Below are 26,066 nucleotides of genomic sequence, written 5' to 3'. Positions count from 1 at the left end.
TCTTTGCAGCCAAAGATGGAGAAGCTCTATACAGTCAACAAAAACAAGACCAAGAGCTGAGTGTGGCTCAGATCATGAACTCCTTATTGCCAAATTCAGACTTAAATTGAAGAAAGTAGGGAAAACCACTAGACCATTCAGGTATGACCTAAATCAAATCCCTTATGATTATACAGTGGAAGTGAGAAATAGATTTAAGACACTAGATCTGATAGAGTGTCTGATGAACTATGGACTGAGGTTCGTGACATTGTACTGGAGACATTGTACTGGAGACAGGGATCAAAACCATCCCCATGGAAAAGAAATGCAAAAAAGCAAAATGGCTGTCTGGGGAGGCCTTACAAATAGCTGTGAAAAGAAGAGAAGTGAAAAGCAAAGGAGAAAAGGAAAGATATAAGCATCTGAATGCAGAGTTCCAAAGAATAGCAAGAAGAGATAAGAAAGCCTTCCTCAGCAATCAATGCAAAGAAATAGAGGAAAACAACAGAATGGGAAAGACTAGAGAAGGAAATGGCAACCCACTCCAGTATTCTTGCCTGGAGAATCCCAGGGACAGGGGAGCCTGGTGGGCTGCCGTCTATGGGGTCGCACAGAGTCGGACACAACTGAAGCGACTTAGCGGTAGCAGCAGAGATCTCTTCAAGAAAATTAGAGATACCAAGGGAACATTTCATGCAAAGATGGGCTTGATAAAGGACAGAAATGGGATGGACCTAACAGAAGCAGAAGATATTAAGAAGAGGTGGCAAAAATACACAGAAGAACTGTACAAAAAAGATCTTCATGACCCAGATAATGACGATGGTGTGATTACTCACCTAGAGCCAGATATCCTGGAATGTGAAGTCAAGTGGGCCTTAGAAAGCATCACTACAAACAAAGCTAGTGGAGGTGATGGAATTCCAGTTGAGCTATTTCAAATCCTGAAAGATGATGCTGTGAAAGTGCTGCACTCAATATGCCAGCAAATTTGGAAAACTCAGCAGTGGCCACAGGACTGGAAAAGGTCAGTTTTCATTCCAATCCCAAAGAAAGACAATGCCAAAGAATGCTCAAATTACCGCACAATTGCACTCATCTCACATGCTAGTAAAGTAATGCTCAAAATTCTCCAAGTCAGGCTTCAGCAATATGTGAACCGTGAACATATAATTATTATTTGTAAAATTAGATAGCTGTATGATGCAGGGAGCTCAAATCCAGTGCTCTGTGGCAACCTAGAGGGGTCAGATGGGGTGAGAGGCAAGAAGGAGTTTAAGGAGGTTAAGAGGGGATATACATATACTTATGACTGATTCATGTTGATATATGGCAGCAACCAATACAATATTGTAAAGTGATTATCCTCCAATTAAAAATAAAATAAAAAGTTACACTATAGTGGGAAAAAATGGATAATTTCTCTTATCCCCACGATCACAAATGGAGTTTCTATAGACCTTGAACACAACATACTTTAAGAAAATTTAGTCAAGTATTGTTGAATTATTATGAGCTAATAATCCACCTCAATGTTTTCTTAATTAAAACATAGTTCAAATGACATAGAATTTAAGCTATAACAAGCAAACTAATAAACCAATAAATAGAGGCTCTACTTGTGACATCAAAGCTTTAAAGGCTGACAAACTGGCTGGTTTGGGCTCTTTATTGAGCACAAGGACAATTCTTAATCTTTGTTTTTTAATTTTTTGGTTGTCTATTTATTTTACTATTTTTTTCTTTTTATTTATTTATTTTTAATTTATTTTTTTACTGAAGGATAATTGCTTTACAGAACTTTGTTGTTTTCTGTCAAACCTCAACATGAATCTGCCATAGGTATACATATATCCCCTCCCTCTTGGACCTCCCTCCCATCTCCCTCCCCATCCCACCCATCTAGGTTGATATAGAGCCCCTGTTTGAGTTTCCTGAGCCACACAGTAAATTCCTGTTGGCTATGTATTTTACATATGGTAATGTAAGTTTCCATGTTACACTTTTCATACATCTCACCCTCTCCTTCCCTCTCCCCATGTCCATAAGTCTATTCTCTATGTCTGTTTCTCCATTGCTGCCCTGTAAATAAATTCTTCCGGAGAAGGCAATGGCACCCCACTCCAGCACTCTTGCCTGGAAAATCCCATGGATGGAGGAGCCTGGTGGGCCGCAGTCCATGGGGTCGCTAAGAGTCAGACAGGACTGAGCGACTTCACTTTCACTTTTCACTTTCATGCATTGGAGAAGGAAATGGCAACCCACTCCAGTGTTCTTGCCTGGAGAATCCCAGGGACAGGGGAGCCTGGTGGGCTGCCATCTCTGCGGTCACACAGAGTCAGACACGACTGAAGCAACTTAGCAGCAGCAGCAGCAGTAAATAAATTATTCAGTACCATTTTTCTAGACTCCGTATATGTGCGTTAGAATATATTTATCTTTCTCTTTCTGACTCAACTTACTCTGTATAATAGGTTCTAGGTTCATCCACTTCATCAGAACTGACTCAAATGTATTCCTTTTTATGGCTGAGTAATATTCCATTGTGTATATGTACCACAACCTCTTTATTCATTCATCTGCCGATGGACATCTAGGTTGCATCCATGATCTAGCTACTGTAAATAGTACTGCAATGAACAATGGGATACATGTGTCTTTTTCAATTTTGGTTTCCTCAAGGTATATTCCTCAGGGTATATTCCTCAGAGATTGCTGGGTCATATGGTAGATTTATTCCTAGTTTTTTAAGGAATCTCCATACTGTCTTCCATAGTGGCTGTATCAATTTACATTCCCAAAAACAGTGTAAGAGAGTTCCCTTTTCTCCACACACTCTCCAGCATTTATTGTTTGTAGATTTTTTGATGATGGCCATTCTGACTGGTGTGAGGTGATATCTCATTGTGGTTTTGATTTGCATTTCTCTAATAATGAGCAATGTTGAGCATCTTTTCATGTGTTTGTTAGCCATCTGTATGTCTTCTTTGGAGAAATGTCTGTTTAGGTCTTTTTCCCACTTTTTGATTAGGTTGTTTGTTTTTCTGGTATTGAGTTGTATGAGTTGCTTGCTTATTTTGGCAATTAATCCTTTGTCAATTGCTTCATTTGCTATTATTTTCTCCCATTCTGAGTGTTGTCTTTTTACCTTGCTTATAGTTTCCTTTGCTGTGCAAAAGCTTTTAGGTTTAATTAGGTCCCACTTGTTTACTTTTGCTTTTATTTCCATTACTCTAGGAGGTGGGTCATAGAGGACCTTGCTTTGATTTATGTCATCAAGTGCTCTGCCTATGTTTTCCTCTAAGAGTTTTATAGTTCCTGGTCTCACATTTAGGTCTTTAATCCATTTTGAGTTTATCTTTGTGAGTGTTGTTAGGAAGTGTTCTAATTTCATTCTTAGTTACATTCTGGACATGTAGCTGTCCAGTTTTCCCAGCACCATTTTTTGAAGAGGCTATCTTTGCCCCATTGTAAATTCGCCCTTCCTTTGTCAAAAATAAGGTACCCGTAGGGGCATGGGTTTATTTCTGGGCTTTCTATCTTGTTGCATTGGTCTATATTTCTGTTTTTGTGCCAGTACCATACTGTCTCCATGACTGAAGCTTTGTAGTATAATCTGAAGTCAGGAAGGTTGATTCCTCCAGCTCCATTCTTCTTTCTCAAGACTGCTTTGGCTAGTCAGGGTCTTCTGTGTTTCCATATGAATTGTGAAATGTTTTGTTCTAGTTCTGTGAAAAATTCCATTGGTAATTTGATAGGGGTCACACTGAATCTGTAGATTGCATTTGGTAGTAGAGTCATTTTCACAATATTGATTCTTCCTACCCAGGAACATGGAATATCTCTCCATCTGTTTATATCATCTTTGACTTCTTTCATCAGTGTCTTATAATTTTCTGTATACAGTTCTTTTGTCTCCTTAGGTAAGTTTATTCCTAGATATTTAATTCCTTTTGTTGCAATGGTGAATGGGATTGATTCCTTAATTTCTCTTTCTGATTTTCCATTGTTAGTATACAGAAATGCAAGTGATTTCTGTGTATTGATTTTGTATCTTGCAACTTTGCTAAATTCACTGCTTAGCTCTAGTAATTTTCTGATACTATCTTTAGGGTTTTCTACATACGGTATCATGTCATCTGCAAAGAGTGAGAGCTTTACTTCTCTTCTGATCTGGATTCCTTTTCTTTCTTTTTCTTCTCTGATTGCTATAGCTAGGACTTCCAGAACTATGTTGAATAGTAGTGGTGAGAGTGGACACACTTGTCTTGTTCCTGTTCTTAGGGGGAATGCTTTCAGTTTCTCACCATTGAGAGTAATGTTTGCTGTAGGCTTATCATATATGGCCTTTACTATGTTGAGGTAGATTCCTTCTATGCCCATTTTTTGAAGAGTTTTAATCATAAATGGGTGCTGAGCTTTGTCAAAGGCTTTTTCTGCATCTATTGAGATTACCATATGGTTTTATCTTTCAATTTGTTGATATGGTGTATCACATTGATTGATTTGCATATATTGACAAATCCTTGCGTCCCTGGAATAAACCCAACTTGAACGTGGTGTATGAGCTTTTTGATGTGTTGCTGAATTCTGTTTGCTAAAATTTTGTTGAGGATTTTTGCACCCATGTTCATCAGTGATATTGGCCTGTAGTTTTCTTTTTTGTGTGTTGTCTTTGTCTGGTTTTAGTATAAGGGTGATGGTGGCCTCGTAGAATGAGTTTGGAAGTGTTCCTTCCTCTGCAATTTTTTGAAAGTTTTAGAAGGACAGGCATTAGCTCCTCTCTAAATGTCGGACAGAATTCCTCTGTGAGGCCATCTGTTCCTGGGCTTTTGGTTTCGGGGCGATTTTTGAGCACAGATTCAATTTCAGTGCTTGTAATTGGGTTGTTCACAATTTCTATTTCTCCTTGGTTCAGTCTTCAAAGATTGAACTTTTCTAAGAATCTGTCCATTTCTTCCAGGTTATCCATTTTATCGCTGTATAGTTGTTCATAATAGTCTCTTACAATCCTTTGTATTTCTACATTGTCTGTTGTAATCTCTCCTGTTTCATTTCTAATTTTGTTGATTTGATTCTTCTCTCTTTTTTCCTTGATGATCTGGCTAAAGATTTGTCAATTTTGTTTATCTTCTCAAAGAACCAGCTTTTAGTTTTATTATTCTTTACTATTATTTTTTTATTTCTTTTTCATTTATTTCTGCTCAGATCTTTATGATTTCTTTCCTTCTACTAATTTTGGGGCTTTTTTGGTTCTTTTTCCAGTTGTTTTGGGTGTAAAGTTAGGTTGTCTGTTCAATGTTTTTCTTATTTCTTGAGGTAGAATTGTATTGTTATACACTTCCTCTTAGAACTGCTTTTGCTGCATCCCATAAGTTTTAAGTTGTCATGTTTTCATTGTCATTTGTTTCTAGAAATTGTTTGATTTACCTTTTGATTTCTTCAGTAACCTGTTGGTTATTTATGGCATATTGTTTAATCTCCATGTGTTTGTGTTTCTTGCATTTTTTTTTTCTTGTAATTGATATCTAGTCTCATAGCATTGTGGTCAGAGAAGATGCTTGATATGATTTCAATTTTCTCAAATTTACTGAGGTTTGATTTGTGACCCAAGATGTGGTCTATCTTGTAGAATGTTCTATGTGCACTTGAGAAGAAAGTGTATTCTTCTGCATTCGGATGGAATGTCCTGAAGATCAATGAGATCCATCTTATCTAATGAATCATAATGTATCATTAGACTTGTGTTTCCTTATTAATTTTCTGTTTTGATGATCTGTCCATTGGTGTGAGTGGGGTGTTAAAATCTCCTAGTATTACTGTGTTATTGTCAATTTCTCCTTTTATGTCTGTTAGTGTTTGTCTTATGTATTGAGGTGCTCCTACGTACGGTGCATAGATATTTACAATTGTTATGTCTTCCTCTTGGATCGATCTCTTGATCATTACATAGTGTCCTTCCTTATCTCTTGTAATATTCTTTATTTAAAGGTTTATTTTGTCTGAAATGAGGGTTGCTACTCCAGCTTTCTTTTACTTCTCATTTGCATGGAATCTATTTTCCCATCCTCTCACTTTCAGTCTATATGTGTCTTTAGGTCTGAAGTGGGTTTCTTGTAGACAGCATATGTATGGGTCTTGTTTTTGTATCCATTCAGCCAGTCTGTGTCTTTTGGTTGGAGCATTTAATCCATTTACATTTAAAGTAATTATTGATATATGTGTTCCTATTGCCATTTTCTTAATTGTTTGGGGTTGATTTTGTAAATCTTTTTTCTTCTTTTGTATTTCTTGAGTATATAAGTCTGTTTAACATTTGTTGTAAAGCTGGTTTGGTGGTACTGAATTCTCTTAACTTTTGCTTGTCTGAAAAACTTTTGATTTCTCCATCAATTTTGAATGAGACCCTTTCCAGGTACAGTAATCTTGGTTGTAAATTTTTCCATTTCAGTACTTTAAATATATCCTGCCATTCCCTTCTGGCCTGCAGGGTTTCTGCTGAAAGATCAGCTGTTAAGCATAGGGGGTTTCCCTTGTACATTACTTATTGCTTTTAACCCTTGCTGCTTTCAGTATTCTTTCTTTGTGTTTAGTCTTTGTTAGCTTAATTAGCATATGTGTTGATGTGTTTCTCCATAGTTTTATCCTGTATGGGACCCTTTGTGCCTCTTGGACTTGATTGGCTATTTCCTTTCCCATGTTGGTGAAATTTTCAACTATAATCTCTTCAAAAATTTTCTCATTCCCTTTCTTTTTCTCTTCTTCTTCTGGGACCCCTATTATTTGAATGTTGGTGTTTTTGATATTGTTCCAGAGGTCCCCGAGACTATCCTCAGTTCTTTTCATTCTTTTTACTTTTTCTGCTCTTCAGAAGTTATTTCCACCATTTTATCTTCCAGCTCACTGATTCATTCTGCTTCAGATATTCTGGTATTGATCCCTTCTAGAGTATTTTTGATTTCAGTAATCATGTTGTTTGTCTCTCTATGTATATTCTTTAACTCTTCTAGGTCTTTGTTAATTGATTCTTGTATTTTCTCCATTTTGCTTTCAAAGTTTTTTTATCATTACTATCATTATTCTGAATTCTTTTTCAGGTAGTTTGCCTATTTCCTCTTCATTTATTTGGACTTCTGTGTTTCTAGTTTGTTGCTTCATTCGTGTAGTATTTCTCTGCCTTTTCATTATTATTATTATTTTAACTTCTTGTGTTTGAAGTCTCCTTTTCCCAGGCTTCAAGGTTGAATTCTTCTTCCTTTTGGTTTCTGCCTTATAACTTTGGTCCAGTGATTTCTGTAAGCTTCTTATAGGGTGAGATTTGTGCTGAGTTTTTGTTTGTTTGTTTGTTTTTCCTCTGATGGGCAAGGCTGAGTGAGGTGGTAATCCTGTCTGCTGATGATTTTCTTTGTATTTTTGTTTTGTTTGCTGTTTAGATCAATCTGATTTTGGTGTTGACCATCTGGTGATGTCCATGTGTAGAGTCTTCTCTTGTGTTTTTGGAAGAGGGTGTTTGCTATGACCAGTGCATTTTCTTGGTAAAACTCTATTAGTCTTTGCCCTGCTTCATTCCATATTGCAAGGCCAAATCTGCCTGTTACAACAGGTGTTTCTTGACTTCCTACTTTTGCATTCCAGTCCCTTATAATGAAAAGGACATCTTTTTGGGGTGTTAGTTCTAAAAGGTCTTGTAAGTCTTCATAGAACCATTCAACTTCAGCTTCTTCATCATTACTGGTTGGGGCAAAGACTTGGATTACTGTGATATTGAATGGTTTTCCTTGAAAATGAACAGAGATCATTCTGTCTTTTTTGAGACTGCATCCAAGTACTGCATTTCAGACTCTTTTGTTGACCATGATGGCTACTCCATTTCTTCTGAGGGATTCCTGCCCTCAGTAGTAGACATAATGGTCATCTGAGTTAAATTCACCCATTCCAGTCCATTTTAGTTCACTGATTCCTAGAATGTCGACATTCACTCTTGCCATCTCCTGTTTGACCACTTCCAATTTGCCTTGATTCATGGACCTGACATTCCAGGTTCCTACGCAATATTGCTCTTTACAGCATCGGACCTTGCTTCTATCACTAGTCACATCCACAACTGGGTATTGTCTTTGCTTTGGCTCCGTCCCTTCATTCTTTCTGGAGTTATTTCTCCACTGATCTCCAGTAGCATATTGGGCCCCTACTGACCCGGGGAGTTCCTCTTTCAGTATCCTATCATTTTGCCTTTTCATACTGTTCATGGGGTTCTCAAGGCAAGAATACTGAAGTGGTTTGCCATTCCCTTCTCCAGTGGACCACATTCTGTCAGACCTCTCCACCATGACCCACCTGTGTTGGGTGGCCCCACAGGCATGGCTTAGTTTCATTGCATTAGACAAGGCTGTGGTCCTAGTGTGATTAGATTGACTAGTTTTCTGTGATTATGGTTTCAGTGTGTCTGCCCTCTGATGCCCTCTTGCAACACCTACCATCTTACTTTGGTTTCTCTTACCTTGGACGTGGGGTATCTCTTCACGGCTGCTCCAGCAAAGTGCAGCCGCTGCTCCTTACCTTGGATGAGGGGTATCTCCTCACTGCCACCCCTCCTGACCTTGAACGTGGAATAACTCCTCTAGGCCCTCCTGCAGCCACCACTCCTTGGACATGTGGTTGCTCATCTCATCTGGTCCCATCATTCCATGGGAAATATGTGTCAGACTTTATTTTTGGGGGCTCCAAAATCACTGCAGATGGTGACTGCAATGATTAAAAGACGCTTACTCCTTGGAAGGAAAGTTATGACCAACCTAGATAGCATATTGAAAAGTAGAGACATTATTTTGCCAACAAAGGTCCATCTAGTCAAGGCTATAGTTTTTCCAGTGGTCATGTATGGATGTGAGAGTTGGACTGTGAAGAAAGCTGAGCACTGACGAATTGATGCTTTTGAACTGTGGTGTTGAAGAAGACTCTTGAGAGTCCCTTGGACTGCAAGGAGATCCAACCAGTCCATCCTAAAGGAGATCAGTCCTGGGTGTTCTTTGGAAGGAATGATGCTAAAGCTGAAACTCCAGTACTTTGGCCACCTCATGCGAAGAGTTGACTCATTGGAAAAGACTCTGCTGCTGGGAGGGATTGGGGGCAGGAGGAGAAGGGGAAGACAGAGGATGAGATGGCTGGATGGCATCACTGACTCGATGGACATGAGTCTGAGTGAACTCCGGGAGTTGGTGATGGACAGGGAGCTGTGACAGGCATGCTGCGATTCATGGGGTCACAAAGAGTCAGACATGACTGAACGACTGAACCGAACTGAACTGCTGTTTAGATGAGGTGTCCTACACAGGGTGCTATTGGTGGTTGGATGATGCCGGGTCTTGTATTCAAGTGGTTTCCTTTGTGTGAGTTCTCATTATTTGATACCCCCTAGAGTTAGTTCTTTGAGAAGGCAATGGCACCCCACTCCAGTACTCTTGCCTAGAAAACCCCATGGACAGAGGAGTCTGGTAGGCTGCAGTCCATGGGGTCGCTAAGAGTCGGACATGACTGAGCGACTTCACTTCATTTTTCACTTTCATGCATTGGAGAAGGAAATGGCAACCCACTCCAGTGTTTTTGCCTGGCGAATCCCAGGGACAAGGGAGCCTGGTGGGCTGCCGTCTATGGGGTCACACAGAGTCGGACACGACTGAAGTGACTTAACAGCAGCAGCAGAGTTAGTTCTCTGGTAGTCTAGGGTCTTGGCTTCAGTGCTCCCACTCCAAAGGCTCAGGGCTTGATCTCTAGTTTTGAATGCATCTATATATTCTTTTCTGCTGGTCAGTTACTCCTGTTCGCTCTCAGCTGGTGTTCTGCATGCACTTCTGTGTGTGAATGTGTATTCCTGATGTATCTTGTGCTGTGAAGTGGGACAGCAATCACATCTCTTAGGGGTTTAGTTTTCTTCCAGACCTCTTCATTGGCACTGGGGAAGGCAAAATTTTCTTAGGTTCAGTTCAGTTCAGTTTAGTCACTCAGTCGTGTCCAACTCTTCGAGACCTCATGAATCACAGCACACCAGGCCTCCCTGTCCGTCACCAACTCCTGGAGTTCACTCAAACTCATGTCCATCGAGTCGGTGATGCCATCCAGCCATCTCATCCTCTGTCGTCCCCTTCTCCTCCTGCCCTCAATCCCTCCCAGCATCAGGGTCTTTTCCAATGAGTCAACTTTCACATGAGGTGGCCAAAGTACTGGAGTTTCAGCTTCAGCATCAGTCCTTCCAATGAACATCCAGGACTGATCTCCTTTAGAATGGACTGGTTGGATCTCCTTGCAGTCCAAGGGATGCCTAAGAGTCTTTTCCAACACCACAGTTCAAAAGCATCAATTCTTGGTCATGGTGTATGATCTTTTTAATGTGTTGTTGGATTCTGATTGCTAGAATTTTGTTAAGGATTTTTGCATCTATGTTCATCAGTGATATTGGCCTGTAGTTTTCTTTTTTTGTGGGATCTTTGTCACGTTTTGGTATTAGGGTGATGGTGGCCTCATAGAATGAGTTTGGGAGTTTACCTTCCTCTGCAATTTTCTGGAAGAGTTTGAGCAGGATAGGTGTTAGCTCTTCTCTAAATTTTTGGTAGAATTCAGCTGTGAAGCCGTCTGGACCTGGGCTTTTGTTTGCTGGAAGATTTTTGATTACAGTTTCAATTTCCGTGCTTGTGATGGGTCTGTTAAAATTTTCTATTTCTTCCTGGTCCAGTTTTGGAAAGTTGTACTTTTCTAAGAATTTGTCCATTTCTTCCACGTTGTCCATTTTATTGGCATATAATTGTTGATAGTAGTTTCTTATGATCCTTTGTATTTCTGTGTTGTCTGTTGTGATCTCTCCATTTTCATTTCTAATTTTATTGATTTGATTTTTCTCCCTTTGTTTCTTGATGAGTCTGGCTAATGGTTTGTCAATTTTATTTATCCTTTCAAAGAACCAGCTTTTGGCTTTGTTGATTTTTGCTATGGTCTCTTTTGTTTCTGTTGCATTTATTTCTGCCCTAATTTTTAAGATTTCTTTCCTTCTACTAATCCTGGAGTTCTTCATTTCTTCCTTTTCTAGTTGCTTTAGGTGTAGAGTTAGGTTATTTATTTGACTTTTTTCTTGTTTCTTGAGGTATGCCTGTTTTGCTATGAACTTGTATGAGACAGCAAAAGAGACACTGATGTATAGAACAGTCTTATGGACTCTGTTGCAGAGGGAGAGGGTGGGAAGATTTGGAAGAACGGCATTGAAACATGTAAAATATCATGTATGAAACGAGTTGCCAGTCCAGGTTCGATGCACGATACTGGATGCTTGGGGCTAGTGCACTGGGACGACCCAGAGGGATGGTATGGGGAGGGAGGAGGGAGGAGGGTTCAGGATGGCGAACACATGTATACCTGTGGCGGATTCATTTTGATATTTGGCAAAACTAATACAATTTGTAAAGTTTAAAAATAAAATAAAATTAAAAAAAAATTTAACAGGCAACCTAAAAAAAAAAAAAAAGCATCAATTCTTCGGCACTCAGCTTTCTTCACAGTCCAAATTTCACATCCATACATGACCACTGGAAAAACCATAGCCTTGACTAGACGGACCTTTGTTGGCAAAGTAATGTCTCTGCTTTTTAATATGCTGTCTAGGTTGGTCATAAATTTCCTTTCAAGGAGTAAGCGTCTTTTAATTTCATGGCTACAATCACCATCTGCAGTGATTTTGGAGCCCAAAAAAATAAAGTCTGACACTGTTTCCACTGTTTCCCCATCTATTTGCCATAAAGTGATGGGACCAGATGCCATGATCTTCGTTTTCTGAATGTTGAGCTTTAAGTCAACTTTTTCACTCTCCATTTTCACCTTCATCAAGAGGCTTTTGAGTTCCTCTTCACTTTCTGCCATAAGGGTGCTGTTATCTGCATATCTGAGGTATTGATATTTCTCCTAGCAATCTTGATTCCAGCTTGTGATTCTTCCAGCCCAGTGTTTCTCATGATGTACTCTGTATATAAGTTAAATAAGCAGGGTGACAATATACAGCTTTGATGTACTCCTTTTCCTATTTGGAACCAGTCCATGTTGTTCCATGTCCAGTTCTAACTGTTGCTTCCTGACCTGTGTATAGGTTCTCTATAGGTCAGGTGGTCTGGTATTCCCATCTCTTTCAGAATTTTCCACAGTTTATTGTGATCCACACAGTCAAAGGCTTTGGCATAGTCAATAAAGCAGAAATAGATGTTTTTCTGCAACTCGCTTGCTTTTTCGATGATCCAGCAGATGTTGGCAATTTGATCTCTGGTTCCTCTGCCTTTTCTAAAACCAGCTTGAAATGACACTGAAAACACCATCTCTCAGAGTTCACTGTCTTCCTGGATGCTGAGCAGCAATTCATATTTTTTGCTGAGTGTCAGAAGCTTGAAAGTAGAAAGTTCAGACAAAGGAAAACATATTTTTAGAACTTACATTTAATCTTCATAATATTGCTAGAACATACTAAATAGCAGTTGACTTCCATTCTTAAAGAAGCTTTTTCCTTAACTGTTTTTATTTTTAAAGCAGGTCTGGTACATTTATCTTCCACCAATGCAAAGATTTGCTATATCAACTACTGCTTTGGGTTGCCTTTTCTTGGCCCTTAATTTTATTTTTTTGCCTACACTGTTGCTGTGGAAGTCCCCTTTGGTCTTAAATTTTAGAGATTAGATTCCTTATTTCCCCACTACTATAAATATCTGGCTCACCCTTTCAGAAGCTCCTCTTGTTATTCCTCAGTTTTCCAAATCTGCCTTCAAATGAAGTCTACTACCTCCAGGATCGATTCCAGAAGTATCTAGTGGCATCCCTTTGCACTGGGAATGGAAGTTAGGTACACTTTCACTGGCTTTAAATATATATATATTTGTGGTATCTGGAGGAAACTCTTCTTATCAATGTTTTATGTAGTTAATAAATGCACCACACCCAATGGCTACTACTTTAGGAACTGAAAGATAACTATTGCATTCTTTGAGGTTAGACTTCAAAATCTAATGCTTTTCTTGTCTAAAATCTGATGTCTCTCTTAAAAAAAAAACAAACATCAAGTCATCTGATAGAATTTCAGATGCTGCCCAAAGAACCCTATCCTTGTTAGGATTTGGAATTATAATAATTCACAAATAATAAGTCGTGTTAGGCTCTGGAATCTGGGCACTATTCCCAGAGTCAATGGTGATATTAATGGGCAAATTCTTATCTTTGATTAAGCAATTGTTTTGGTTGAATTGTTGCCATCCATGTTGGCATTCACACTTGTTAGCATGTATTTGCAGAGACTAGGCAAGATCCAGAAATAACACTTCCAAGCATACATATGAACAGATAACATTACTATCGTTTTATAAATAAACAGGAATAATAGAGTTTGATATATCTTCATTGTCTAACCTTGCAAGTTGTCTTCCTTTGTGGATCTAGGTATAAACTTTTTTTTGGCAGTGCAATTTCTGGTAATATTTATGTTCACAAGTTTTCTGATACATAGATTAATTTTATAATCAGAAAAAGCTTATCATAGTATATTGCTAAATGAAAACAATTATAAAATAGTAACAGACGGTGGCTATTTAAAAATATACGTATATAAAAACTCTAAGATAGATAACAGAATGTAAAGTAATTCCACTTGAGTAATAGAATTATAAATTTTATTCATTATTTCCTAAATTTCTTATAAAAAACATTACTTTGGTAAAATGAACTTATGTTAAGGGGAGTGGAAGTTCTGGCATGCATTACCAGGAAGAGTGTCATACCTCATGATCTCAACTAGCTTGACCTGTGGCTATGTGGCTACTTCCCATCCTAGTTTTTCTTCTCATTTTTTCACCCCTCCCCACAACATATCTAAATCTGCTCTTTTTACTGCTTAGCTCTGAAATCCCCCAGAAATGGTTCAGGCTACCCTCATAGTCAAGGTGAGAGATGTGAAACAACACTAAGCTGTGGCATGAGAAGTGGAGAGACAGGCTTGGCTGGATTGTGGGGATTTTTCTAAGGTGGAAGATTTTAGACTCTGGTGGTGAAGGAGAGGGAAGAGCAGAGATTTCTAATCTGGGCAGCTGGCTGGATGGTGGCGGGAATACAGGAAAGGTGCAGGTGTAGACAAGTTGAGTTTGCACAGCCACAGTCCTGGGGGTGATGTGCAATAGGTGGTTAGGTATGTGGATGCTGGAAGTTTAATAAAGGTCTAGATTTGGGCATGATGAATGCAGGGGTGAGTAGTACTGAAATCATGGAGTGGGTAAGGTCAGCCACAAATGACAGAAAAGAGTAAGTCAGGTTGATAGAATCTTGGGGATTCTCCCTTTAAGAGGTAAGGAGAACTCTTAAAAAGGGAGGGTAGGCAGCAACCAGACTTCAGTGGCTGAAATAAATGAATTAGGAGAGTGGAAGCAGAAAATATTTAGATATCTCTAAACTGATGGTCTACCAGGCTTCTGTAAAATACTGAATTTGTTGTCAGGATTTAAATTAAGTAAACTTCTCATAAATCTGGATTTCCGGCTTTCCTCAAGAAATAAGGAGATTCAACAACACTGGACAGTTATTTCGATGTGGCAATAACCAGCAGGAATCATATACAAGCTACTTCATAGTTCTTAGATATAAACTTTTTAGAAAGCAAAGCAAGGCAAGTCTAAACAGTGAACTGAAGCAAAACAGATAGGATTTTATCTTCAGTTTTGAAAGCTGATTTTATGACCTAGTGACTCAGGTATATTCACACACTGTGGTTTAACACCTGCTTTTACCTTGTGTATTTTTCAGCAAAACCTTTGTCCAGGCTGGAATTTTGCTCCCACTCCTTGTTCCCCTGTCACTAATGTAATGTTATGCCAGTAACATTTTCTGTGACTCAGTTTTAATCACATCTTCTAAAACTTTTCTCACTCTTCCCTCACATTGTCCTACAAGCTAGAAGAAAACAAAGCAAGGCTGCATGCCTTTATCCCCATCCAAAAAAGTGAGCAGTTTCCTTGGTTCCTAGAGATGGGACATTGTACTGTGGAAGAAGTTATTCAAATATTTATTAAATTATGTGAGACAAAACAACAGCATCAAAAAGTTACCTGATAAAATGGAAGTCTTCCCTGTACTTTCTTCATTTTGTTTTTCTTTGCTGCTGTTGCTTAACTTTTTAAAGAAACAGCATCAGGTTATAGAGGAAAGAGCAGTCATAGCTATGGCTCTGTGAGTTGGGGACTTAAGTTCTGGTCCTGGCTCCACCATGTACTCACTTCCTAGCTGTGTGACCTTGAAGAAGACTGGCTTTGAGTGTCACTTCCTTCATCTGTAAAACAAGGAGTTTTAGACCAGTCCTGCAGTTTTTAATGGTACTCAGTGGACTAAAAAATGTGTTTTAGTGGTTCTAGAAATATCTGATGCTAATTTCATGGATTCTGGACTACATAGTTCTAAGACTACATACTCATCCATAAATCCAATAAAAAATTCCTTTCTTCTAATCCAAATTGTTTCATTGTTTTTAGTGGCTGACATTACAATCTTCTCTCTTTTTAAAAATGTCCTGCAGTTTCATAATTAATATGTCAAGATGTATATTTATTTCTTTTGTTTTTTAAACCCACATTGGGATTTTTAGATCTCAGGATTTGAGTCTCTCAATAATTCTGGAAAGTTCTCAGCCTTTATTTCTTTAAATATCACTTCTTTCTTATTCTACCACCTTTTAAAATTCCAACTAGATACACATTAGACTGTTTCATCCTGTTCTTTCAGTTTCTTAGCCCCTTTTAAGTATTCCTTGACTATATTCCAAGGAATATTTTCAGGTATATTTTCTAGTTTATTGACTCTTCATTTGTGTCTAATCTGTTTAATCAATACATGGAGCTATAATTTCAACAATATGTTTTTCATTGCTAGATATTCTATTTGGATCTTTTTCATATCCATTTGTTCTTTGTTCATGTCTTCAATCTTTTTAGAACACTACCTAAACATATTAAAATCAGCTGTTGTATATGTCATTTGTGATTGTCCTAATACATAAAGTCTTTGCAAGGTGGTTTCTGCTGTCTGTTCCCTTTTGTCTCTCTCAACATGGTGCCTACTATTCTTGTTTGCTTAACAAATCTTGGCTGCAAATAACTAATTCATCTGGGAAATTTTTTTTGTTTAAATGTTTTGCAGCTTGGGATGCAGTTCATAAGATTCATCAAGATAAGATTTGAGTTTGTCTTTCCAATATGACTTGGGATACTAGCAACCTACAACCATTTTATATTTAATTCTATATTTCAGGCTTTTGGAAGCACACAGGTACTGAGTATGATTTCAAGCTGCAAAGATTTGTGGGGGCTGATTTTTCATGTTGTTGTTGTTCAGCTGGTGGGTCATGTCCAACTCTTTGCAACTCTATAGTCTGTAGCATGCCAGGCTTTCCTGTCCTTCACAATCTCCCTGAGTTTGCTCAAACTCATTGTCCACTGAGTCAGTAATGCTATCTAGCCAGCTCATCCTCTGTCACCTGCTTCTCTTCCTGCCCTCAATCTTTCCCAGCATCAGGGTCTTTTCCAATGAGTTGGCTCTTCGCATCAGATGGCCAAGTAGTGGAGCTTCAGCTTCAGCATCAGTCCTTCCAAAGAATATTCAGGGTTGATTTTCTTTAGGATTGAATACTTTGATCTCCCTGCTGTCCAAGGGACTCTCAAGAGTCTTCTCCAGCACCATAATTCAAAAGCATCAATCCTTAAGCACTCAGCCTTGTTTATGGTCCAAATCTCACATCTGTTCATGACTACTGGAAAAACATAAGGTCTGACTGTAAGAACCTTTGTCAGTAAAGTAATGTCTCTGCTTTTTAATACACTGTCTAGGTTTATCATAGCTTTCCTTCCCAGAAATAAGTGTCTCTTAAACTTCATACCTGCAGTACCAACCACAGTGAGTTTGGAGCCCCCAAAAATAAAGTCTGTCACTGTTTCCATTGTTTCCCCATTTGTCATGAAGTGATGGGACCAGATGCCAGGATCTTAGTTTCTTGAATGTTGAGCTTTAAGCCAGCTTTTCCACTCTCTTCTTTCACCCTCATTAGGAGGCTCTTTAGTTCCTCTTTGCTTCCTGCCATTAGAGTGGTAACATTTGCAAATCTAAGGTTGTTGATATTTCTCCTGGCAATCTTGATTCCAGCTTGTGAGTCACCCAGCCTGGCATTTATTTCGCATGAAGTACTCTGCATATAAGTTAAATAAGCAGGGTGACAATATACTGCCTTGATGTACTACTCCTTTCCCAATTTTGAACCAGTCTGTTGTTCTATGTACAGTTCTAGCTGTTGCTTCTTGACCTGCATACAGGTTTTTCAGGAAGTAGGTAAGATCTAGTATTCCCATCTCTTTAAGAATTTTCCACAGTTTGTTGTGATCTACACAGACAAAGTCATTAGCACAGTCAATGAAGCAGAGGAGATGTTTTTCTAGAATTCCCTTGTTTTTTCTATGATTCAACAGATTGGCAATTGGCAATTTGATCTCTGGTTCCTCTGCCTTCTCTAAATCCAGCTTGTACATCTGAAAGCTCTCAGTTCAGGTACAGTTGAAACTTAGCTTGAAAGATTTTGAGTATTACCTTGCTAGAATGTGAAATGAGTATTACCTTGTTAGCATGTGAAATGAATATGGTAGTTTGAATATTCTTTCTCATTGACTTTCTTTGGGACTGGAATGAAAACTGACCTTTTCTAGTCCTGTGGCCACTGCTGAGTTTTCCAAATTGTTGGCATATATTGAATCCAGCACTTTTTTTTTTAATATAAATTTATTTAATTGGAGGCAAATTACTTTACAATATTGTATTGGTTTTGCCATATATCAAAATGAATCCACCATGGGTGTACACGTGTTCCCCATCCTGAAACCCCCTCCCACCTCCATCCCCATACCATCCCTTTGGGTCATCCCAGTGCACCAGCCCCAAGCATCCTGTATCATGCATTGAACCTGGACTGACGATTAGTTTCACATATTATATTATACATGTTTCAATGCCATTCTCCCAAATCATCTCACCCTCGCCCTCTCCTATAGAGACCAAAAGACTGTTCTATACATCTGTGTCTCTTTTGCTGTCTTGCATACAGGGTTATCGTTACCATATTTCTAAATTCCATATATATGCATTAGTATTGGGGGCAGGAGGAGAAGGGGATGACAGAGGATGAGATGGCTGGATGGCATCACTGACTCGATGGACGTGAGTCTGAGTGAACTCCGGGAGTTGGTGATGGACAGGGAGGCCTGGCGTGCTGCGATTCATGGGGTCGCAAAGAGTCAGACACGACTGAGCGACTGAACTGAACTGAAATGATACAGCAACCTCTTCCAAAATGGCTTAATCATACAGAATCATACAGTGACTGATCTGATCTGATCTGATCTGATACTGTATTAGTGTTTTTCTTTCTGGCTTACTTCACTCTGTATAATAGGCTCCAGTTTCATCCACCTCATTAGAACTGATTAAAATGTATTCTTTTTAATGGCTGAGTAATACTCCATTGTGTATATGTACCACAGCTTTCTTATCCATTCATCTGCTGATGGATATCTAGGCGTGAAATAGTACCTCACTGTGGTTTTGATTTGCATTTCTCTGATAATGAGTGATGTTGAGCATCTTTTCATGTGTTTGTTAGCCATCTGTATGTCTTCTTTGGAGAAATGTCCGTTTAGTTCTTTGGCCCATTTTTTGATTGGGTCGTTTATTTTTCTGGAATTGAGCTGCAGGAATTGCTTGTATATTTTTGAGATTAATTCTTTGTCGGTTGCTTCATTTGCTATTATTTTCTCCCATTCTGAAGGCTATCTTTTCACCCTTCTTATAGTTTCTTTTGTTGTGCAGAACCTTTGCTTTTATTTCCAATATTCTGGGAGGTGGGTCATAGAGGATCCTGCTGTGATTTATGTCGGAGAGTGTTTTGCCTATGTTCTCCTCTAGGAGTTTTATAGTTTTTGGTCTTATGTTTAGATCTTTAATCCATTTTGAGTTTATTTTTGTGTATGGTGTTAGAAAGTGTTCTAGTTCCATTCTTTTATAAGTGGTTGACCAGTTTTCCCAGCACCACTTGTTAAAGAGATTTTCTTTTCTCCATTGTATATTCTTGTCTCCTTTGTCAAAGATAAGGTGTCCATAGGTGCATGGGTTTACTCTGGGCTTTCTATTTTGTTCCATTGATCTATATTTCTGTCTTTGTGCCAGTACCATACTGTCTTGATGACTGTGGCTTTGTAGGAGAGCCTGAATTCAGGTAGGTTGATTCCTCCAGTTCCATTCTTCTTTCTCAAGATAGCTTTGGCTATTCGTGGTTTTTTGTATTTCCATACAAATTGTGAAATCATTTGTTCTAGCTCTGTGAAAAATACTGTTGGTAGGTTGATAGGGATTGCATTGAATCTATAGATTGCTTTGAGTAGTATATTCATTTTCACTATATTGATTCTTCTGATCCATGATCACGGTATATTTCTCCATCTATTAGTGTCCTCTTTGATTTCTTTCACCAACATTTTATAGTTTTATATATATATATATGTCTTTTGTTTCTTTAGGTAGATATACTCCTAAGTACTTTATTCTTTTCTTTGCAATGGTGAATGGAATTGTTTCCTTAACTTCTCTTTCTATTTTCTCATTATTAGTGTATAGGAATGCAAGGGATTTCTGTGTGTTGATTTTATATCCTGCAACTTTACTATATTCATTGATTAGCTCTAGTAATTTTCTGGTGGAGTCTTTAGGGTTTTCTATGTACAGGATCATGTCATCTGCAAACAGTGAGAGTTTTACTTCTTCTTTTCCAATTTGGATTCCTTTTATTTCTTTTTCTGCTCTGATTGCTGTGGCCAAAACTTCCAAAACTATGTTGAATAGTAGTGGTGAAAGTGGGCACCCTTGTCTTGTTCCTGACTTCAGGGGAAATGCTTTCAATTTTTCACCATTGAGGATAATGTTTGCTGTGGGTTTGTCATATATAGCTTTTATTATGTTGAGGTATGTTCCTTCTATTCCTGCTTTCTGGAGAGTTTTTATCATAAATGGATGTTGAATTTTGTCAAAGGCTTTCTCTGCATCTATTGAGATAATCATATGGCTTTTATTTTTCAATTTGTTAATGTGGTGTATTACATTGATTGATTTGTGGGTATTGAAGAATGATTGATTTGTGGGATAAAGCCCACTTGGTCAGGATGTATTATCTTTTTAATGTTTTGTTGGATTCTGATTGCTAGAATCTTGTTAAGGATTTTTGCATCTATGTTCATCAGTGATATTGGCCTGTAGTTTTCTTTTTTTGTGGCGTCTTTGTCACGTTTTGGTATTAGGGTGATGGTGGCCTCATAGAATGAGTTTGAAAGTTTACCTTCCTCTGCAATTTTCTGGAAGAGTTTGAGTAGGATAGGTGTTAGCTCTTCTCTAAATTTTTGGTAGAATTCAGCTGTGAGGCCATCTGGACCTGGGCTTTTGTTTGCTGGAAGATTTCTGATTACAGTTTCAATTTTCATGCCTGTGATGGGTCTGTTAAGATTTTTTATTTCTTCCTGGTTCAGTTTTGGAAAGTTGTACTTTTCTAAGAATTTGTCCATTTCTTCCACGTTGTCCATTTTATTGGCATATAATTGCTGATAGTAGTCTCTTATGATCCTTTGTATTTCTGTGTTGTCTGTTGTGATCTCTCCATTTCCAGTTCTAATTTTATTGATTTGATTTTTTCCTTTGTTTCTTGATGAGTCTGGCTAATGGTTTGTCACTTTTATTTATCCTCTCAAAGAACCAGCTTTTGGCTTTGTTGATTTTTGCTATGGTCTCTTTTTGTTTCTTTTGCATTTATTTCTGCCCTAATTTTTAAGATTTCTTTCCTTCTACTAACCCTGGGGTTCTTCATTTCTTCCTTTTCTAGTTGCTTTAGGTATAGAGTTAGGTTATTTATTTGACTTTTTTCTTGTTTCTTGAGATATGCCTGTATTGCTATGAACCTTCCCCTTAGCACTGGTTTTACAGTGTCCCACAGGTTTTGGGTTGTTGTGTTTTCATTTTCATTCGTTTCCATGCATATTTTGATTTTTTTTTTATTTCTTCTGTGATTTGTTGGTTATTCAGCAGCGTGTTGTTCAGCCTCCATATGTTGGAATTTTAAATAGTTTTTCTCCTATAATTGAGATCTAATCTTACTGCATCGTGGTCAGAAAAGATGCTTGGAATGATTTCAGTTTTTTTGAATTTACCAAGGCTAGATTTATGGCCCAGGATGTGATCTATCCTGGAGAAGGTTCCGTGTGTGCTTGAGAAAAAGGTTGCCATTGACTTTATTGTTTTGGGTTCGAGTTTATACACCCTTTTTTGTGTTTCCTGTCTAGAGAAGATCCTTTAGCATTTGCTGGAGAGCTGGTTTGGTGGTACTGAATTCTCTCAGCTTTTGCTTGCTTGTTTGTAAAGCTTTTGATTTCTCCTTCATATTTGAATGAGATCCTTGCTGGGTACAATAATTTGGGCTGTAGGTTGTTTTTCTTTCATCACTTTAAGTATGTCCAGCCATTCCCTCCTGGCCTGAAGAGTTTCTATTGAAAGATCAGCTGTTATCCTTATGGGAATCCCCTTGTGTATTATTTGTTGTTTTTCCCTTGCTGCTTTTAATATTTGTTCTTTGTGTTTGATCTTTGTTAATTTGATTAATATGTGTCTTGGGGTGTTTTGCCTTGGGTTTATCTGTTTGGGACTCTCTGGGTTTCTTGGACTTGGGTGATTATTTCCTTCCCCATTTTAGGGAAGTTTTCAACTATTATCTCTTCAAGTATTTTCTCATGGTCTTTCTTTTTGTCTTCTTCTTCTGGGACTCCTATGATTCGAATGTTGGGGAGTTTAACATTGTCCCAGAGGTCTCTGAGATTGTCCTCATTTCTTATAATTCGTTTTTCTTTTATCCTCTCTGATTCATTTATTTCTACCATTCTATCTTCTACCTCACTAATCCTATCTTCTGCCTCCATTATTCTACTATTTGTTCTCTCAAGAGTGTTTTTTATATCATTTACTGCATTATTCATTATATATTGACTCTTTTTTATTTCTTCTAGGTCCTTGTTAAACCTTTCTTGCATCTTCTCAATCCTTGTCTCCAGGCTATTTATCTGTGATTCCATTTTGTTTTCAAGATTTTGGATCATTTTCACTATCATTACTTGGAATTCTTTATCAGGTAGATTCCCTATCTCTTCCTCTTTTGTTTGGTTTGGTGGGCATTTATCCTGTTCCTTTACCTGCTGGGTATTCCTCTGTCTCTTCATCTTGTTTATATTGCTGTGTTTGGGGTGGCCTTTCTGTATTCTGTCAGTTTGTGGAGTTCTCTTTATTGTGGAGTTTCCTTGCTGTGGGTGGGATTGTATGGGTTGTTTGTCAAGGTTTCCTGGTTAGGGAAGCTTGTGTCAGTGTTCTGGTGGGTGGAGCTGGATTTCTTTTCTCTGGAGTGCAGTGAATTGTCCAGTAATGAGTTATGAAATGTTTGGGCAGCCTGTATATTGAAGCTCAGGGCTATGTTCCTGTGTTGCTGGAGAATTTGTGTGGCATGTCTTGCTCTGGAACTTGTTGGCCCTTGGGTGATGCTTGGTTTCAGTGTAGGTATGGAGGTATTTGATGAGCTTCTGTCAATTAATGTTCCCTGGAGTCAGGAGTTCTCTGGTGTTCTCAGGATTTGGACTTAAGCCTCCTGCTTCTGGTTTTCAGTCTTATTTTTACAGTAGCCTCAAGACTTCTCCATGTATACAGCACTGCTGATAAAACATGTAGGTTAAAGATGAAAAGTTTCTCCACAGTGAGGAATACCCAGAGAGGTTCACAGAGTTACATGGAGAAGAGAAAAGGGAGGAGGGAGATAGAGGTGACCAGGATGAGATGCTGCTAAGTTGCTTGTCGTGTCTGACTCTGTGCGACCCCATAGATGGCAGCCCACTGGGCTCCCCCATCCCTGGGATTCTCCAGGCAAGAACACTGGAGTGGGTTGCCATTTGAGGTGGAATCAAAAGAGGAGAGAGGAAGCTAGCCAGTAATCACTTCCTTATGTGCGCTCCACAGTCTGGACCGCTTAGAGATGTTCATGGAGTTATATAGAGAAGAGAAGAGGGAGGAAGGAGACAGAGGTGGCCAGGAGGATAAAGGGGGTGGGGATCAAAAGGAGAGAGACAGATCCAGCCAGTAATCAGTTCCCTAAGTGTTCTCCACCATCTGGAACACACAAAGAGATTCACAGAGTTGGGTAGAGAAGAGAAGGGGAGGGAGGAGATAGAGGTGACCTGGTGGAGAAAAAGGAGAGTCCAAAGGGGGAGAGAGCAGTCAAGCCAGTAATCTCACTCCCAAGTGAAAATGGGTACTGAAGATTGGGTTTTTAAAGGTACAAAATTGATAACAAATACCAAAAGTCAAAGATTAAAAATCTAGAGTAGAGTTTAGATTTTCAAAAATACAATATTAAAGAAAAAAAGTCACAAAAATTATAAAATATATATATATATATGAAGTTTGTTTTAAAAAATAGGGTCTCTCTCTTTTGTTTTTTTGCAAAGTAATAGTAGATTACAAAAATGAAAATTAAAGGAGTAATAGAGGACTTAAAAATTAAAAAAACTTTTTTAAAGATTAAAGAATGATAGTAAAAATAGTAAAAATATATCTAGGACTTTCTCTGGTGTTGTTATGGGCAGTGTGGGGTCAATTCATTTTCCGATAATTCCTTAACCCAGCATAAATTTTCAAGATCTATAGGCCCCTTCCTATGTAGTCAGTACTAACTAGGGTTTTAATCATTGCACCTGTCACTTTCAAGGAGGTTCCCTCTGTTTTAGCTTCTTCTGTTTGCTGGTCTCTTCAGTGTCTAATTTCCTCCCTGACACAAGGGGGTGGTGGTAGACACTTTTTTAGGTTCGCTTGTTCAGTCATGCTGTGGGGAGGGAGGGACGCTGCAAACAAATAACACTGGTGTGTGCTCACAGTGTCTCAGCCACACTGGGTTTATCCCCACTCACAGCATGTGTGGTTTTCCAGTCTACACTGCTTAGGCTCTAGGTTGTTCTGCCGGGAACCGTCTGAGGCCAGCCCTGGGTTGTATGTACTTCCCAGGTCTAAGCCACTCAGGTTCAGGTACTTGGGTAGTCCTCAGAGGTGCAGACTCGGTTGGGCCTGCATTTTGTGCCCTTCCCAGGTCTGAGCAGCTCAGGTGACCAGGTGTTTGGCGAGCGCGGTCGCTGTGACTTATTGCCTCCCTCATCCCTGCCGCTTGGCTTTCTGGGTGTACAACAGGCACACCTTCTCAGGCGGATGTTGACCGTGCAAGAAGTCTTGGTTAGCAACAAAGCCTGTTTGCAGTTTGGTAGATAATGCCTCTCTGGGGCCATGATTGCCCCCTTCCGGCTCTGGCTGCCCTCGCCTGCCTGTCCTTTGTTCTGTGAGCAGGCCTGACAGTGTCTTAGGTTAGGGCTTTTCACATAGCTCTAATCAGTCCTTTGTTCTGTGAGCGGGCCTGGTGGTGTCTTAGGTTAGGGCTTTTCGCACGATAGCTATCCCACAGTCTGGTTTGCTTTCCCAAGTTAGTTTCCTCAGATTGCCCTCGGGGCATTCAGGCCTGGCCCTTACTCTAAGCAATGTAGCCCGCTTCTCCCTGCCCAGCCCCTGCTTGCTAGTGGCAGGTGCAGGCGTCTGCACTGCTTCTCCACTGGGGGAGTTACCATTGGGCATGTAATCTGTGGATTTTAAGTATTTATTTATTTTTCCTCCTGTTTATGTTGCCCTCTGTGGTTCCAAGGCTCGCCACAGACTCAGTAGTGAGAGTGTTTCCTGGTGTTTGGAAACTTCTCTTTTTTTTAAGACTCTCTTCCCGGGACAGAGCTCCATCCCTACCTCTTTTGTCTCTCTTTTTATCTTTTATATTTTTTCCTACCTCCTTTCGAAGACAATGGGCTGCTTTTCTAGGTCCCTGATGTCCTCTGCTGGCATTCAGAAGTTGTTTTGTGGAATTTACTCAGCGTTCAAATGTTCTTTTGATGAATTTGTGGGGGAGAAAGTGGTCTCCTCGTCCTATTCCTCTGCCATCTTAGGACTGCCCCCCAAGTGCAGCACTTTAAAAGAATCATCTTTTAGGATTTTAAACAGCTCAGCTGGAATCCCATCACTTCCACGAGTTTTTTTTTTTTCACAGTAAAACTTCCTGTGGCCCACTTGACCTCATACTCCAGGATGTCTGGCTCTAGGTGAGTGACCAAACCACTGTGGTTATCTGGTCATTAAGATTTTTTCTGTATAGTTTTTCTGTGTATTCTTGGCACCTCTTCTTAATCTCTTCTGCTTCTGTTAGGTCCTCACCATTTCTGTCCTTTATTGTGCCCATCTTTGCATGAAATGTTCCTTTAGTATCTCTAATTAAAGAGATCTCTAGTCTCTTTCATTCTATTGTTTTCCTCTATTTATTTGCATTGTTCACTTAAGAAGGCTTTCTTATCTCTTCTTGCTATTCTATGGATCTCTGCATTCAATTGGGTATATCTTTCCTTTTCTCCTTTGCTTTTCACTTCTTTTCTCAGCTATATGTAAGGCCTCCTCAGACAACCACTTTCCCTTCTTCCATTTCTTTTTCTTTGGGATGGTTTCAGTCACCACCTCCTGTACGATGTTAGGAACCTCTGTCCATAGTTCTTCAGACATTCTGTCTACCAGATCTAATTCCTTGAATCTATTTGTCACATATGTGAGACATGAGGTGGGGAAACCAAAGGGAATAAAACAATACATTGAACTGAATAATTCAAAATGTTGATCACACTAAAACCACAGAGCCAGAGACTAAACAAAGTCAGCTTCTTTAAATGCTTTAGAACAAGCACTGACCCAAGAACAAGAAGACCTGGGTTCTATCAGGTTGAGTCATATAAAAGTGTTATTTTTATAGGTCAAAATTCAGTAGTGCCAGTTTCATAATGCTCAACCCACAGTTCCTGCTACACCACTCTGTGGTGATCTTTGGGATTTGGATAGGGCTT

At 39.0% G+C, this 26,066-nt stretch overlaps 1 protein-coding gene across 5 annotated transcripts in view; it reads left to right on the top strand.

Moving 5' to 3' along the window:
* IL33 (interleukin 33) overlaps window positions 1-26,066 on the top strand; it is a 125,573-nt gene that overhangs the window by 68,143 nt on the left and 31,364 nt on the right. For 3 of the 5 annotated variants that reach the window (XM_061425329.1, XM_061425327.1, XM_061425325.1), the window contains one exon: window positions 25,229-25,280. The exons of the other annotated variants lie outside the window; for them this stretch is intronic. The gene's annotated coding sequence lies outside the window, so the exon portion shown is untranslated. The remainder of the gene's footprint in view (window positions 1-25,228; window positions 25,281-26,066) is intronic. 5 annotated transcript variants of the gene reach the window in all.

This window comes from Bos javanicus, chromosome 8 (genome assembly GCF_032452875.1).
Source record: "Bos javanicus breed banteng chromosome 8, ARS-OSU_banteng_1.0, whole genome shotgun sequence".
Classification (NCBI taxonomy): domain Eukaryota; kingdom Metazoa; phylum Chordata; class Mammalia; order Artiodactyla; family Bovidae; genus Bos; species Bos javanicus.
Note: the sequence above shows the minus strand (reverse complement) of the source record. Positions and strands in the feature narration are given on the sequence as shown.